Below are 16,715 nucleotides of genomic sequence, written 5' to 3'. Positions count from 1 at the left end.
GCACAGCAAAATAAAAATCAACAGAGTAAACAGACAACCCACCTACAGAATGGAAGAAAATATTTATAAACAAAGCACCCAAGAAAGGACTAATATTCAGAATCTACAAAGAACTTAAGTTAACAAGGAAAAAAACAAACGGTCCCATTAATAAGTGGGCAAAGGACATAAGCGGAAACTTCTCAAAAAGACATACAAATGGCAACAAACATGAAAAATGCTCAATATTACTAATTGTCAGAGAAATGTAAATTAAAGCCACAATGAGATACCATCTCACACTAGTCCAGTTGGCATTATTAAAAAGTCAGTAAATAACATATGTTGGCAAAGATGCAGAGAAAAAAGCATGCTTATATACTGTTGGTGGGAATGTAAATCAGTTCAAACTCTATGGAAAACAATATGGAGATTTCTCAAATAATTAAAAATAGAAGTACTATTCAACCCAGAAACCCAACTACTGTCTATCCAAAGGAAATTAACCATTTATCAAAAAGATACCTGCAGTTGTCTGTTTATCACAGCACTATTCACAATAGCAAAGTCATGGAATCAACCTAAGTTGGTCAACAAAGAAAACGTAATATATCTACACCCTGGAATGCTATGCAGTCATAAAAAGAATGAAATTATATCCTTCACAGCAACGTGGATGGAACTGAAGGCCATTTTCCTAAGTGAAATAACTCAGAAACAGAAAATCAAATACCTCATGTTCTCACTTATAGGCAAAAGTTAAATAACGGGTACACATGGCCATAAAGATGGAAATAATAGACACCAGGGATCCCAAAAACAGGGAGGGTGGAAGAGGAACAAGGGTTGAAAAGCTACATATTGGGTACTATGTTCACTCTTTGGGTGAAGGGTTCACTAGAAGCTCAGAAAACAAAACAAAACAAAAACCAGCATTTTGCAATATATCCATGTGACATACCTGCACATGTACTCCCTGATAATATTTAATTTAATATTAAATAATTAAATATTAATAATATGTTTTAAAAAATTTTAAGTCAAAATTACTAGATTTCAATCAAGTCATCACTTGACTTCCCGATCTTCTCCTATCCTCAGAAGCAAACAATTTCAGCTTTTAGCTATATGCTCTGCATTTATTCCCATGTTAGATTTTTACAAAAAATATAGTCATTTTTGATTTCTTGGTTTTAGACATTATCTAAATATATTACATAAATGTGAGTTAACCCTTTAAAGTTCTCACCACACACAGCCTTCACTTTTATTCTTTCTGATTATAATCTTGTCACAATTTTTGGTAGAGTCAGTATTCAATGTTTACCTTATTATGATGATGTAAGTACATATGTTCATAGCTGAGTCAAGTTACAAAATAATAACAGGGTTTCTTTTTATCTAGCTTTTTAATTTTTTATTTAATTAGATAATTTAATTAATTATCTAGCTTTTTAATTTGCTATAAGTACATATGTTCATAGCCGAGTCAAGTTATGAACCTGTAACAGGGTTTCTTTTCTTATCTAGCTTTCTAACTTTTTCAAGAAGTTAGTAACTGCTTCATTTTTAGTTGGTGTTGGGAATTTGCTTATATTCCCAAATTTTCTAAAAAAATCGTATCTCTAATTTTAATAATATTTTCTCACAAATAGGTACTTCATGAATCTCACTGATTAATTCCTTTCTGGAAGACATCTCTCCTGAAGCCCCCACCTACCTACTTTGGCCTAAACTTATTAACCTCTAGGCCCTCAGCACGCTGTCATCTGAGGACTGTCTTTCAGTTCATTTCGGTGTTGGCTCCCCTGTCTCTGGGTTCTGTATCTTCTCTCTTGGTACATTATTCTGATTGAGGACATCCTTCAGTAGCTTCCTCTAAAAAGCTAAATAGAAAAGAAAATTCAGGGCTGGGCACAGTGACTCTCACCTGTAATACCAGCACTTTGGGAGGCCCAGGTGGGTGGATCACGAGGTCAACAGATTGAGACCATCCTGGCCAACAGGGTGAAACCCCGTCTCTAGTAAAAATACAAAAAAAAAAAAAAAAAAAAAAAAAAAAAAAATTAGCTGGGCGTGGTGGCACGCGCCTGTCTCAGCTACTCAGGAGGCTGAGGAAAGAGAATTGCTTGAACTTGGAAGGCGGAGGTTGGAGTGAGCCAATATCGTGCCATTGCACTCCAGCCTGGCGACAGAGCAAGACTCTGTCTCAAAAAAGAAAAACAAAAAAGGAAATGCAAACAAAACCACAATGAGATATTACCGTATCACTGTCACAATGACTAACATTATAAAGATAAAAGAGGCCTGGCGCAGTGGCTCACGCCTGTAATTCCAACACTTTGGGAGGCCGAGGCGGGGGGATCATGAGGTCAGGAGATCGAGACCATGCTGGATAACATGGTGAAACCCCATCTCTACTAAAAATACAAAAAAATTAGCCGGGCATGGTGGCGGACGCCTGTAGTCCCAGCTACTCAGGAGGCTGAGGCAGGAGAATGGTGTGAACCCAGGAGGAGGCGGAGCTTGCAGTGAGCCGAGATCGCGCCACTGCACTCCAGCCTGAGAGACAGAGTGAGACACCGTCTTAAAAAAAAAAAAAAAAAAAGATAGCTCGTGTTGGTGAAGATGTGGATAAAAGGGACCCCTTGCACACTGTTGGCAGAAATGTAAATTAGAACAGCCATTTTGGAAAACACTATAGAGGTTCCTCAACAAATTAAAATCCCTGTTCTGGGTATACATCCAAAACAATTGAAATACCTATGTGAAAGAGATATCTGCACTCCCAGTTCATTGCAGCACTATTCACAATAGCCAAGATATGAAAGCAACCGAAATGTTCATCAATGGATGAGTGGCTAAAGAAAATGTGATATATACATATATACAATTAAACACTGTTCAGCCATAAAAAAGAAGAAAATTTTGTCATTTGCGACAGCATTGATGAACCTGGAGACATTATGTTAAGTGAAATAAGCCAGGCCCAGAAGGACAAATATTACATGATCTCACTTACATGTGGAATCTAAAAAATGTGAACTCATAAAAGTAGTGAGTATAATGGTAGTTACTCACAGACAGGTGAAGGGAATAGAGAAAAGGCAGATGTTGGTCAGAGTACAAAATTTCAGTTACACAGGAGGAATAAGTTTTAGTAATCATTATTATAATTGTAACCATAACAAACAATAATGTATTATATATTTCAAAATTGCTAAAAGAGATTTTAAATGTTCTCACCATATACACACAAAAAGATAAGTAGGCGAAGTGATGGTTATGTTAATTAGTTTTATTTACTCTTCCTACAATTTAAACAAATATCAAAATATCACATTGTGTCCCATAAATGTGTACAATTTTTATTTGTCAGTTAAAAATAATTTTCAAAAAGCTAAATGGAAAGTAAAAATGTTGAGGACTTAACATGTCTGAAAATATTTTCATCCTACTCTCATTGTTGATTGGCACATTTCTTTCTCCTCTTTTTCTGTATCACATGTGTACTTTTAGGATCTTTTCTTTCTTTGCTTCATTCTTGAATTCCACGAAAAATTGATGGATCTTGGTGGATACTTGCAGGTTGTAAAACCCCACGTTTTCCTGCCTTGGAAAACTTCTTATGCTAATATTTTTAAATTAAATATTAAATTTTGTGACAACTGTGGATTCCCATACATTTGTTAAAAAGGACCAAAGGGAGAGATTCTGTATACCCTTTAATCATTTTCCTTCAATGGAAAAACCTTGCAAACCTCTAGTACAATGTCACAGCCAGAATATTGACATGATGCAGTAAAGATCACCACGAAGATCCTTCCTGTTGCCCTTTTATACCACACTCCTTCACAGCTCCCACCTTCTCCTTAACCCCTGGTAACCACTAATCTGTTCTCTATATCTAAAATTTTTTTTCAAGAATGTTAAATAAATGAAATCATATGTAACCTTTTGGAACTGGCTTTTTCATTCAGTATAATTTTCTGGAGATTCACTCAAGTTATTTCATTTATCAGTATTTGTTTCTTTTTAGTAGTAATTTGCTGAGAAGTAATTCTTGGTATAAATGTGCCACAGTTTATTCAATGGAGAATTCTGGGTTACTAAGATTCTTTGAGCACTTGAAAAAAAAGCCATGCTTTTTTCTGGTTGCCATGATTTCTGATGAGAAATCCATTGTCATTTGAACTGTTTTTCACTATAGGTAAGGTGTCATTTTCTTCGGCTGGGTTCAAGATATTTTTTGTCTTTAGTTTTTATTTATTTATTTTTAAATTGACAGATAACATTGCATGTTTTCATCCTGTACAACACGATGTTTGGAAGTATACATGCATTGTAAAATGGTTAAATCTAACTAATTAACAAATATATTATTACCCGACATAGTGATCATTTTTGTGGTGAAAGCATATAAAATCTATTGTCTTTATATATATTTTTCAAGAATACAACATATCATTATTAATTATAGTTATCTTGCTTTACAACAGATCTCTTGAAATTTGTTCTTACTTTCTAACTGTAATTATGTGTGCTCTGATTGACATCTCCTTATCCCCTCTTGTTCAGCCTCTGATAATCACCATTATACTCTCTACTTCTAGAGATCAACTTTTTTAGATTACACATATGAATGAGATCATGTGCTATTTGTCTTTCTGTGCCTGGCTTATTTCACTTAACATAATGTTCTCCAGGTTAATCAGTGTTGTCACTAACGACAATGTTCCATTCATTTTTATGGCCGAATAGTATTTTATTGTGTATATACCACATATTATTTATCTACTCATCCACTGATGGGCGTTTAGGTTGCCTCCATGTCTTGGTTTTTATGAATAATGCTGTAATGAACATGAGAGTACAGATGTCTCTTTGACACGCTTATTTCAATTCCTTTGGATATATACCCAGTAGTGATATTGCTGGATTATATGCTAGTGATATTTTTAATTTTTTGAAAAGCTTCCATAATATTTTCTATAATGGCTCTATTTATATTCCCATCAACTGCATGCAAGGATTTCCTTATCTTCACATCCTTGCCACATCATCTTTCATCTTTTCTTTATTAGTCATTCAACCTGGGTTGATGTGAAATATGGTGGTTCGACTTGCATTTTCCTAATGATAAGTGATGTTGAGTATTTTTCATATACCTTTTTAGGCATTTATATGTCTTCTTTTGAAAAACATCTATTCATGTCTTTTGCCCTTTTTTCAGTCCGGTTATTTGACTTTTGTTTGTTCTTGTTTTGGAGTTGTTTGAGTTCCTTATATTGTTTGGATATTAACCCTTTGAGTGATATATAGTTTCAAATATTTTCTTTCATTCTTTAACAATTCCATTTACAATAACTACAAAAAAAAATAAAATACATAGGAATAAGTTTAACCAAAAAGGTGAAAGATCTCTACATTAAATATTATAAAACATGAATGAAAGAAATTGAAGAAGACACAAATACATAGAAAGGTATCCCATGTTAATGGATTTAGAATAATTAATATTGTTAAAATGTCTACACTATCCAAAGTGATCTACAGATTCAATGCAATTTCTATAAAAATACCAGTGATATTCTTCCCAGAAATAGAAAAATAACTCTAAAATTTCTGTAGAACCACAAAAAGACCTTGAATAGCCAACAAAATCCTGAATAAAAAGAACAAAGCTGGAGGCATCACACCACCTGACTTCAAAATGTACTACAAAGCAATAGTAACCAAAACAGTATGGTATTAACATAAAAAGACACATAGACAAATGGAACAGAAAGGAGTGCTCAGAAATCAATTCATACATTTACAGCCAACTGATTTTTGGCAAAGGTACCAAAAACACATGATAAACGAAGAATGATCTTTTTTTTTTTTTTTTTTAATTATTTTATTTATTTATTTATTTATTATTATTATTATGCTTTTAAGTTGTGGGTACGGCATATTGCGCGGTTTGTTACATATGTATACTTGTGCCATGTTGGTCTGCTGCACCCATCAACTCGTCATTTTACATCAAGGGTATAACTCAATGCAATCCCTCCCTCCCCCACTCCCATGATAGGCCTCGGTGTGTGATGTTCCCCTTCCTGAGTCAAGTGATCTCGTTGTTCAGTTCCCACCTATAAGTGAAAGGAACATCTTGATTTGGTTTCTGAATTTCTTGTGATGGTTGCTAGAATGATGGTTTCCAGCTGTCATGTACAAAGGACCCGCAAACTCATCCTTTTTATGGCTGCATAGTGATTCATGGTGTATATGTGCCACATTTTCTTAATCAATCTGTCACTGATGGACATTTGGGTTGATTCCAGTCTTTGCTAGCATGTGAATAGTGCTGCAATAAACATGCGTGTGCATGTGTCTTTATAGCAGCATAATTTATATCCTTTAGGTATATCAGTAATGGGATGGCTGGGTCATATGAACATCTGTTCTAGATCTTGAGGGAATGCGCCATGCTGTTTTCCATAATGGTTGAACTAGTTCCATCCCACCAACAGTGTAAAAGTGTTCCTGTTCTCCACATCCTCTCCAGCACCTGTTTGTTTCCTGACTTTTGAACCAGTTGCCATTCTAACTGGTGTGAGATGACATCATTGGTTTTGATTTGCACATTTCTCTGATGGCCAGTGATGATGAGCATTTTTCCTTATGTCTGTTGGCTGTATAGATGTCCTCTTTGAAATGTCTGTTCATCCTTTGCCCACTTTTGATGGAAGTTGTTTGTTTTTTAGGGAAAATGAATGACATTAGACTCTTATTCTAACACCATATAAATATCAACCACAAAATAGTTAAAGAACTTAAATGTAAGACCTGAAACAATGGAAACTACTGGAAAACATAGGAAAATGTTTCATGACTTGATGGGCAAATATTTTTGGCTAAGACCCTAAAAGCACACAAGTAATGAAAGCAAAAATAATTAAAAGAGATTACAGTAAACGCTAAAAAGTTCTTGAACCAAAGGAAACAATCAGCAGAATGTCTTTAGTGTTTAGAAGTTTAATTATGATGTATCTTGGTATAGATTTCTTTGAGTTTATCCTATTTGGGTTCACCTTCTTGAACCTGGAAGTTAATGTCTCTTGCCAAATTTGGGGGCTTTTAGCAGGTATTTCTTCAAGTACTTTTCAATACCTTTATCTTTTTATTCTCCTTTCTCTCTCCGTTAGAACTTTGGTCTCTCCTTCTATAGACTGTGAGAACTCGATTGTTATATCTTTTTTTGTGGTTATATAAGTCGCTGAGACTCTGTTTCTTTTTCAGTATATTATTTTATCTCTGTTGTTCAGATTAGGTAATTTCCATTATTTCATCTTCCGGGTCATAGGAGTCTTTCTCTGTCCCTTTTACTCTGCTGTAGAGACAGTCCACTGAGTTTTCATCTTGGTTATATCTTTTAAGTTCTAAAATTTCCAAATTTCCATTTGGTTCTTCTTATATCTTCTACGTGTTGCTTTCTGAAACTTTTTGTTTGCTGAGGGTTCTGTCTTTTGGTCATTTCAAGAGTCCTTCTAATTGTTTATTGTGGCATATTTTATCATAGCTCCTTTAAAATTTTTGTCAGATAATTAAACGCATCTCATCATCTCATCATCATGTTGCTAGCATATATTTTCTGTTTTCATTCTGTTTGTGAGATTTTCTGGTTCTTGATATGATGACTGATTTTTATTGAACCCTGGACATTTTCACTGATATTATGAGACTTTGGATCTTATTTAAACCTTCTGTTTTAGCTGGCTTTTGGGCATTGCTCCAGCAGAAGGAGGGAACTGCCACCCCATTGCCGGCTGGAATTTAAAGTCCAGTCCCTGATTCACCTCATTGACACCCAAGTTGAGGGGGCTCTTCTTTGCTACCATGAATGGGCATGGGGTTCCAGAGTGCCACGGTCTCCAACCATCCTCCTAATAGGGGATTGCTTCATTGTTGCTGGGCAATAGCGAAAGTCTTAACTCATTGAATTTCCTCACAACATCCCAGCAGAAAAAGAGGAGGGGTCTCATTACAGCTGTCTGGGTCAGAGAATCTGGCTCCCCCACCCTGGTCTCCACTGATGACCTTGGAGGCAGGAAGGGAGGTGAATTTCCAGCTATAGAAGGAATGAAGTCCAGGCTCCTTACTTGGCCTTCTCTGATACCACCTAGCTGGAATGCTGGGGTGTCCCACTATAACCCCATGAGAGTGGAAGGCTCAGGCGCCCAATTTAGTCTCTTTGGCATCAGTTATTGTGGCAGGGCACTGCTTTCTGTGGTGTTTCGCTGGGGTGAATCATCCATTGTGCCTTTTCTGTCTTTTCTAGGCGGACTCTTTCTGATCCTTTGGCTAGAGACTTTGTTGGGATTTTTGTGTGTGTGTCTGTGCCTACTGTCATTTCTGGATTGCAACCAGCTCTAAGTATGTGGGAATTTATATAGGCAAGAAAACTCACACCACAGTGTCTTTGCTTGGGTCCTGATCCCAACAATTCCCCTAGCTTGTCTGTCCTTTTCTCTCTGCTTGCAGATTCTTCTCATGTTTGTTTCACAATATCTAGAGTTTTGTAATCGCACGGAACAATGGGAAAAAAAAAGCGTACCTACTCCATCTTCCGACTTAAGAAATCTTTACCTCTTTTAAAAATACTTTTGTTTCCTCTTTTTCATGACTCTAAATCAGATGCTGAATCCTCGGACTAATTCTCAATTTACTCATGTTTCTTCTTCCATTTCCATCTCTATTCCATTTCTGTTGAACTTTATAAATTTCCACTTACTCTTCAGCTCTTCCTTTGAATAACATCTTTCCACAATAATGTTTTAATTTAAAATTTCTTTTCTTTGCTTTTAGGAGTTTTTAAAAATGTATAGCTTTCTATTCCTTTTATGGATGTACTATCTTTTTTTTTTTTTTTTGCTCTTTGGAAATTAATTATGGTTATTTTGAGTTTTTCTGCTTCTTTATTATCATCTCCCTTTCTCTGAGTTACTTTTCCCCCATCATTTTTAGTCTCTCTTATTGAGTTTTCCTTTCAAAATGCATGAGAATTCTATCTTGTCTGTTTATGTATTTAAAAGGAAGGCACTAAAATAACAATTTCTGGGGTACAGGCGGGGCATCTTAACAGCTGTGTTTCTCATTGTGGGACGATTGGATGGAGATTTAGCAGTTTGTTGGGGGAATAAATATATCAGGATCTACAAGCATTTTCTTTTGAGGTTATTCAGCCTCTTCTACCTTCTTAGTGTGTCCAACAATAAAGGAGGTGGGAGGTTGGCTTTCAATCCCCTTCTCTGCATTTTCCTGGTGTCCAGCATCTACAGCCACTTCACTGCCAGAATAAAGCTTTTTTTTCTAAGGGAGGGAAAAATAGTTACCTGATTTGTGTGGAACAGGGGATGGCATCTGAGAGCTTGCTGCTTCTCCACACAGAGTATGAGTCCTCCATTTTTCAGTCCACTTTTCTCTGTACCTCTTTCCTCCAATCCACCTGGAGCATGCCTGAGAGTTTCGTTGCGAGCAGTGCAACTATCCTTTATTGACAGGCTCTTGGTACTTGACTTACTTTGTTTTTGCTAACTCTTTCGTCAATTTTTTAAATGTTTCAAGACCTTTGTTGTCACCTCTCACCTTATGATATTTACACCTTTTGTTTTCCTTTTGTGGATTCATACATTTTTCTACTTCTTTACTTTCATTTAAGGGTTTAAAGGCAAGAGGTAGATATTTATTTTAATCTATTGAAGCCTCGGGGTTTTGTTCCCTCCCTGGTCTAAGGTTGCTGTATTTTGACAGTCCTATACAAGTCCGATTTTGTTAATGTGGGCTAACCACAAGGTAGTGAAATTATTTTATACTCACTTTACAAGATGTGGAATTTCAGAAGTTTGTGACTTATCCGAGGGTCACCACAGCTCATAAAATTCCTGACCCCTAAACTTCTGGTCTTCATTGTTCACAAAGGCTTTATAGGGGCTACGTTTCACCTCCTGTGACCCCAAATTATCAAGCTACTAAAAAACGCAAATGTAATTCATTTTCCTGATATTCAATGGCTTTCTCCTCTGCAAGGGAAGATACTAATCATAGCTCTGCATCCCTTGCACATGGTTGGCAGGACCTAAAATAAAAGTGATTTGGGTGGCTCTTTATGCAAAAAGTAGATATGATATGTTACAGTGGCTATAGGCTTTTGTTGTTGTTTGTTTTCGTTGTGATTGTGGCTGTTGAGCAATTTTTCTGATCAGATCTGAGCTTTGGGTGGTGGTAAGTTACTCGAAAGTGTATAAGCTTTTGTTGGACAAATGAAGGGACATCAGGAATTTGTCTGAGGGAGAATTTGAGCTCCTGAATTCATGCAGGCAGGTCTAGACCCCCAGCTTTGCCTATTCTGGGCATGTAACCCTGCAAAAATCACATAGCTCTGGGCCTGGGCTTCCTTACCTGAAGTGGAAAAGAAATCTACCTTTCCAGAGACACTGGGAGGATTACAGAAAATCCCACATTCAAAGCACCTGGCAAAGAGACTGGAAAGAATCTCTTTCCCTTTCCCTGATTCATTCAGTGAAGTCTCCTGACACCTCCTCCAGGCATATCTTGCATGCATTGTGGAGATGAGAATAAAACCTCAAAGTCCAAAGGGTCTCATAGGTCCAAAGGGAGAGGACATTTACACATTTTTAAAAACTATATTTTTTTCATTAGCTTTCTAATAAAACCAAAGCCCCAAAGTTAAAAACTGACTTTATTTAACTAACAGAGTGAGGTCTTGGTGGGTTTCTTTAGCTTCTTAAGGCATAGAAGGAATATTAGATCAAAGATGACCAGCAGCAGTAATAATAAATCAAAATCCACGCACTCAATCACAGCAAAAAGAAAAAGAGAAAAAGAAAAAGAAAGAAACCTCAAGCAGACAAAGAAAAAGAACGTGAGTGCAGGGTTGTGGTGTTAGTGGGTAGGAGATTTAATATACAGACTGTCCTACCTATATTTCTTGGTGTATTCCTACCACTCATTGGTTCACCCCCTATCTACCCTGTCCAAGGATCCCACATTCCCCATCATACTTGAACTTTACTATTGTCAGAATTTGCAGTGACATTTCATGCTGTACACCCTTTGCAGCTCTCTCTGTCTGCAGTGCTCGCTTTCTTTGCCCTGTCTCTTCTGGGCATGGTCTTCCCCATCTTTCAGGCACCCTCTATCACCTCATCTAGTTCTTCAATAATTCCCCAAGGCCCTTAGCTTCTCCCACAGCGCTTTGTACTCACCTCTATTATAGGATATGTTTGACTGTAACGGCTGTGTGGATTCCCTGGGGAAAGACCACATCTATTCGTTGGTTTATATTCTCTCAGCATGTTATGCAATTACCTAGTACATAACAGAGACTCAAAGCACTGTCGAAAGAATAAATGTTTCATAGTGAAAGAATAAATGAATTCAGCGACATGGCCGTCAAACTCAACAGATCATCTTTCTTTTGAATAATTCCTCAAGACTCTTCCCTCTGGCTTCTAGATTACAGAAGTTGGGGAGAGAATGGAAGGTTTAGTTTATTCAGGTAGGATACCTCCCTTGCCAAACTTCCCACCATGCCGTACTCACATTTTCCCATCTGCCATGCAGCCCCAGAAAAAACCAGGAGATTCTACCTCAGCGCCTGCTGACTCTTCTTCTTAGGCGGCTGTTTCCTCTCCCCTCTGCCAGGGGTGATGCCACATTGTCCTGTCTAGGTCTTCTTCCTGGTGGCCTGAGCACCTCTCACTTCCCTTGTCTACTATTGGCTCAACCTCATGCTCTTCCAGTTGCTCAAAATCAAATTGATCATGAGTGTTCCCAGGTCAAATTCCTTTTCTAACTAATTCAGCCTTTACTGACTTTCTCCGGAGCACCTTGTTGCTAGCTCACCTCTATCTTGCTGCTTGCATAGAACCAAAGAACCCTACAATAGAGACGGGAAGGTTTTCTTTAAGAAAAACCGCCAGGATTTGAAGCCACAAGAGAGCAGCGCAGTACTGGTTTGTACCGCACAAAGACTCTGTGCTTCCCTCAACTGCAGAACAAGGTGTGCAAGCTCAGATTGTGTTCAGCATCCCTTCTCCCACCTGCCTTCATGGAAGAGAGTATTTCCTGCCCGTTGATGCGGGCTGTTCTGCATAACTGGAATGCAGGCAGACATGGTAGTGCCAGTCCCAAGATGAGCTGTTGCAGAGTTTTCTGGTGGGTTTCCCTTTGTCATGAGGCGACTTCACGCCTTCCACTTTGGAAGAACATATGGCCAGATGGCCACCGCAACTCAGCTATTTGGGGGTGGGACACATAAAGAAAAACCATCTTCCGTGGGTATCTACTGGTCTATAGGAGGATGAGAGACATATGGAGAAGACCTGAACACACCGGCCTGAAGCCTAGAACCCAGTGCCTGAGCCAGCACAGCCATGTTATGGTGAGTCACTTTCAGTACGCAGTGCATTCCTCTCATTGTGTCATTTTAAGGCAATGATGACCCCATATAAAGCCCGCACTTTCAAGAGATAGGGCTCAGAATGTAGAGACTCTGGGCCAGCTCCCTGACTTCTGTTTCTGCTGCTTATCTGTAAAATGTAGGCAGTGAACAGTGTTGTCAAAGGATAATATGACTCTACTACATGTAAAGCACTTAGGTGTGCTCTTTACCACCTTGTGAAATATTAAAAAGTAACGAAATTGTTGCATAGTATTAGTATAAGGGTATTTTACAGATGCTGTGGTTATCTATTGCTGTCTAACAAATTATCTAAAAGCAGTGACTGAAAAGCAACATACATTTATTATATCCTGATTTCTGTGGGCCAAAAATCTAGAGATGCTTAGCTAGGTGGTTCTGGCCAGGGCCTTTCCTAAGAATGGACTTGAGGTGTGGGCTTGTGGCTATAGTCATCTCCAGACTGGGCTGACTCTCCAGGCTCTCTCATGTGGCTGCCCGGCAGGTCAGTTCCTCTCACTGGCTGTATGAGGTATCCCATTACATGGGCTTCTCCAATAGACATCTTGCTTCTCCCAGAACAAAGATCCTACAGGGGATCTTGAGGAAGAAGTAAAGCAACCCTGACAGAAGCCTACAGTCTTTATAACACATCTCAATCCCACCATTTACAGAATCTCATTTATTCAGAGGGGCGGTCACTAACTGCAGCCCACACACCCAACAGAAGAACATGAATGCCATGAGGCCAAATATCACTGGAGACCATCTTAAATACCCTGCGATAAAAGATTAACAGTGACTACCACTACCGCTAATAATAATAATAATGGCAAAGAGAAAAGTACTTTGGTGCAATCAGACAGAGATAATGTAAATCAACTCTACCTACCTATCACATGACTTTAGGGCAAGCTACTTCCCCCTCTCAAGGCTTGTTTCTCCTTTACAAACAGAGAATCATATTGCATATTGCACAAAGAAACAGAACATAAGTGGGAAATAAGGATATAAAGAAGTGCACATATGGCATTTGGCTTTCAGAAAGATGAAAAATAAATGATGGCATCATTATTTATTATTTTTGTGAGGCTTTAGCATCAGCTCCATGTAATTGCATTTCTTGGCATATTTTTCTAAAAGGTGGCTTGTCTGAGATAATGATGACACAATCTGTTAGATCATGAAACAAATGCTTCATCTGCTACCAGTTTCTTAGATCTTAGGGTTTAGATAAAATGCCACTGCCTGTGGTCCTGAGTGCAGAAAACCTGAAGATGTGCCATCCCAGGTTCTGGGCTCAAAGAAGCCTCCTGAGCTCTAGGCATACACACCCTCACTCCTCCCTCTATGAGGAAAGGAGGACTCTATGAAACCCTATCGAAACGCAGCCTCCAGCAAGAAGGCTGGGAGGGCAAGGAAGGGCTGTTCCCTGGAGTCCCTGGCGCTATTGTAGCTTTAACATTTAAAAGATACCCTTGCTATATCTTTCATATTTGTGAAGAGCACTTCTGTCTCTGGCCTGTAAAGTGCAAAGTTCGAAGGATGATCCAATTTTTGAGTCAGAGACATTAGGAGGAGGCATACTCAGCTAAATAAAAATCAAATATAGATTCTTGAGGGAGAAAAAAATGAAAAAGTATTTTCTTTTACCAAAAATAGGAGTTTGTATACAGGTCTCATAACTAGGGGGTTATCTGGTCCCAAGACAGGGGTTGGTATTGAGGGGAACCAGTTCTTGGGATTTTTATCTGCGCCTGCAGCGGTAGATGAGCTAGATCATGTGGTGACTGGGAACGTTAGAAGTTCCGCAGCCGGGCGGTCCTGGCACCGGGACTGAGGTGGGAGGATCACTTCGGCTTGAGGTAACCTCGGCAACGCGCGAGACTCAAAAAGGAAGGAAGGAGAGGTGAGAGGGAGGAGGAGAAAAGAAAGAAGAAGCAAAGAAGCAAGAAGGAAGAAGGAAGAAGGAAAAGGAAGGAAGGAAAAAGGAAGAAGGAGGAGGAGAGGAGGAGGGAGGAAGAGGGAGGGAGGAGGGGAGGAATGAAGGAAGGAAGAAGGAGGAAGGAAGGAAGAGGAAGGAAGGAAGACTTGGAACATTACACAGATCTATCTGCCCTGATAATGCGGTTCGCAGAAATCCCTTCGCCTGCAGTGACTGAATCAAGAGGTAGAAGGCTAAGTTGTATGTATCAAGCTCAGCTTGTTGGCTGTGCTGCCAGACCTCTCAGAATTGATTTCCTCATCTGGAAAATGGAGTGATAATAATACTCACATTATAGAACCATTGTGAGGGTTGATGAAAATGCATATAAAAACATTTTGTAAATGGTAAAAAATCTATTCAGCTGTTTATTACCCAGGATTTTTAAATTTTATCTTTGATATCCACAGCAATTTGGAAAGAATAAAGATCCCATTTTTCCCCTTTTACAAAAAAGAAAACTGAGGCTCAGAGAGATCACTAGCTGGCATTTTGTCATCCTGCTAATTTTGGGGGTTGTTTCTGTTGCTAATGTTACTGGATTCAATGGTTACATTTCTAGGAATTACCTGTAGAAATACAAATATCACATTCTAGTTACTCTGGGTTTTTTCAGTCCTTACCTCCTAGGTTAAATTAGATTTTCTCAATCTATATTAAGAATTGCACCAAGAAAATCATATAAAATCACTTGTACATCTACTATGAAAGTATCATTTAATATATTGTTTAAGTCACTAAATGGCTCTTATATATAGTATCAAGTAATAAATTCTCCTAAGAATGTCATTCCACGAAATAAGATTGTGTTTCTTGAGTAATTGGTATCTTTTCTTTTATCAGATAATAAGAGCATTTCAATTCACCACATTTTCTCTTTCATCTCTACTACCAAAATAAAAAAATAAATAAATCTAAACCAAATTTATTTAAGTAGCTCAATACTACTCATTCATTCATTCACTTTTTTATTCATTAAACAAATATTTATGAAGGACCCTCTATGCCAAGCCCTGCTCTAGAGGCTGGGAATACAGTCACGGAAGAAAAACTATATACAAGTTCCTGCTTTCTTAGAGTTTATGTTTTTGTGGAAGAAACAGAAAATAAACACATAAATAATAAGCATATATAGTAGGGGAGAAAGGACTAGTGAACTGGAAGACAGGTCAGTAGAACATACTCAGATTATATCATGGAGAAACAGAAGGACAGAAAGCACAAAGAAAGCATAAGATACATTTGGCACATGATCAAAAGATTTAACAACAACATCAACAAAGATTTAACAGTAATTAAAATTCCAGGGAAAGATGAGAAAAACAATCAGTTAAAGTCAGTATTTGAAGAGGTCATGACTGAAGATTTTCCACAGCTAATGAGGTAATGAAACATCAAGCCCAAGATTCTTGAGCAAAGACCTGAGATAGCTGAGAAAGGAGACAAGGAAATATCTGGGGAAAAAATGTTCCAGGCACAGAAACAGCGAGTGCAAATGTCCTGAGGCACGGGTTCCAGTGTGGCTGGAGGTGAGAGAACATGAGGGAAAGCAGTAAATGAAGTCAAACAGGTGACAGGGAAGGGTCAAGTCAAATCTTACAGAACCCTTTTAACATCTTTGACTTTTATTTAACATGATACAAGAAGAATGACAAAAGAAATAGAAAATAAATAAATAAATAAATAAACCCTGACCTACCTTTGAAAATGAATTAATTACCATGAAAAGAACCAGTGTCTCATTTCTTGCATAGTATTCTATTGTTGCAGAACAAATGCACAAAGTTAGTGACTTAAAACAACAAACCTTTATTATTTCACAGTTCTGTAGGTCAATTCCAGGCAGGCTTAGTTGGGCACTCTGCTTAGGGTCTCACAGGACTAAAATCAAGGTACGGTCTAGACTGCGTTTTTATCTGGAGGCTATGGGGAATCATTTGCTTCCAAGTTTATTTAGTTTGTTGGCTGAATTCAGTTCTTTGTGACTGGAGGACTGAGGCCCTTGTTGGCTGCCATCTGTGACCACGCTAAGTTCCTATAGGCCACCCACGTTCCTTGGGACATGGTCCCTCTATCTTCACAGCCAGCAATGGCCCATTGAATTTTCCCCTTACTTCAAATCTCTGAATTATTCTTCTGCCATCAGCTGGACAAAACTTTCTGCTTTTAAAGAACTTACTTGATTGGGTAAGGCCCATCCAGTTAATATCTGTATCTTAAGATCATCATTGGTTACATTGGGACATAAATTACATCTGCAAAATCTCTTGACAATACTGCCTAGAT

The sequence above is a fragment of the Papio anubis genome, chromosome 8 (genome assembly GCF_008728515.1).
Source record: "Papio anubis isolate 15944 chromosome 8, Panubis1.0, whole genome shotgun sequence".
NCBI lineage: Eukaryota > Metazoa > Chordata > Mammalia > Primates > Cercopithecidae > Papio > Papio anubis.
The sequence above is the reverse complement of the archived record's forward strand: the minus strand, read 5'-3'. Positions refer to the sequence as shown.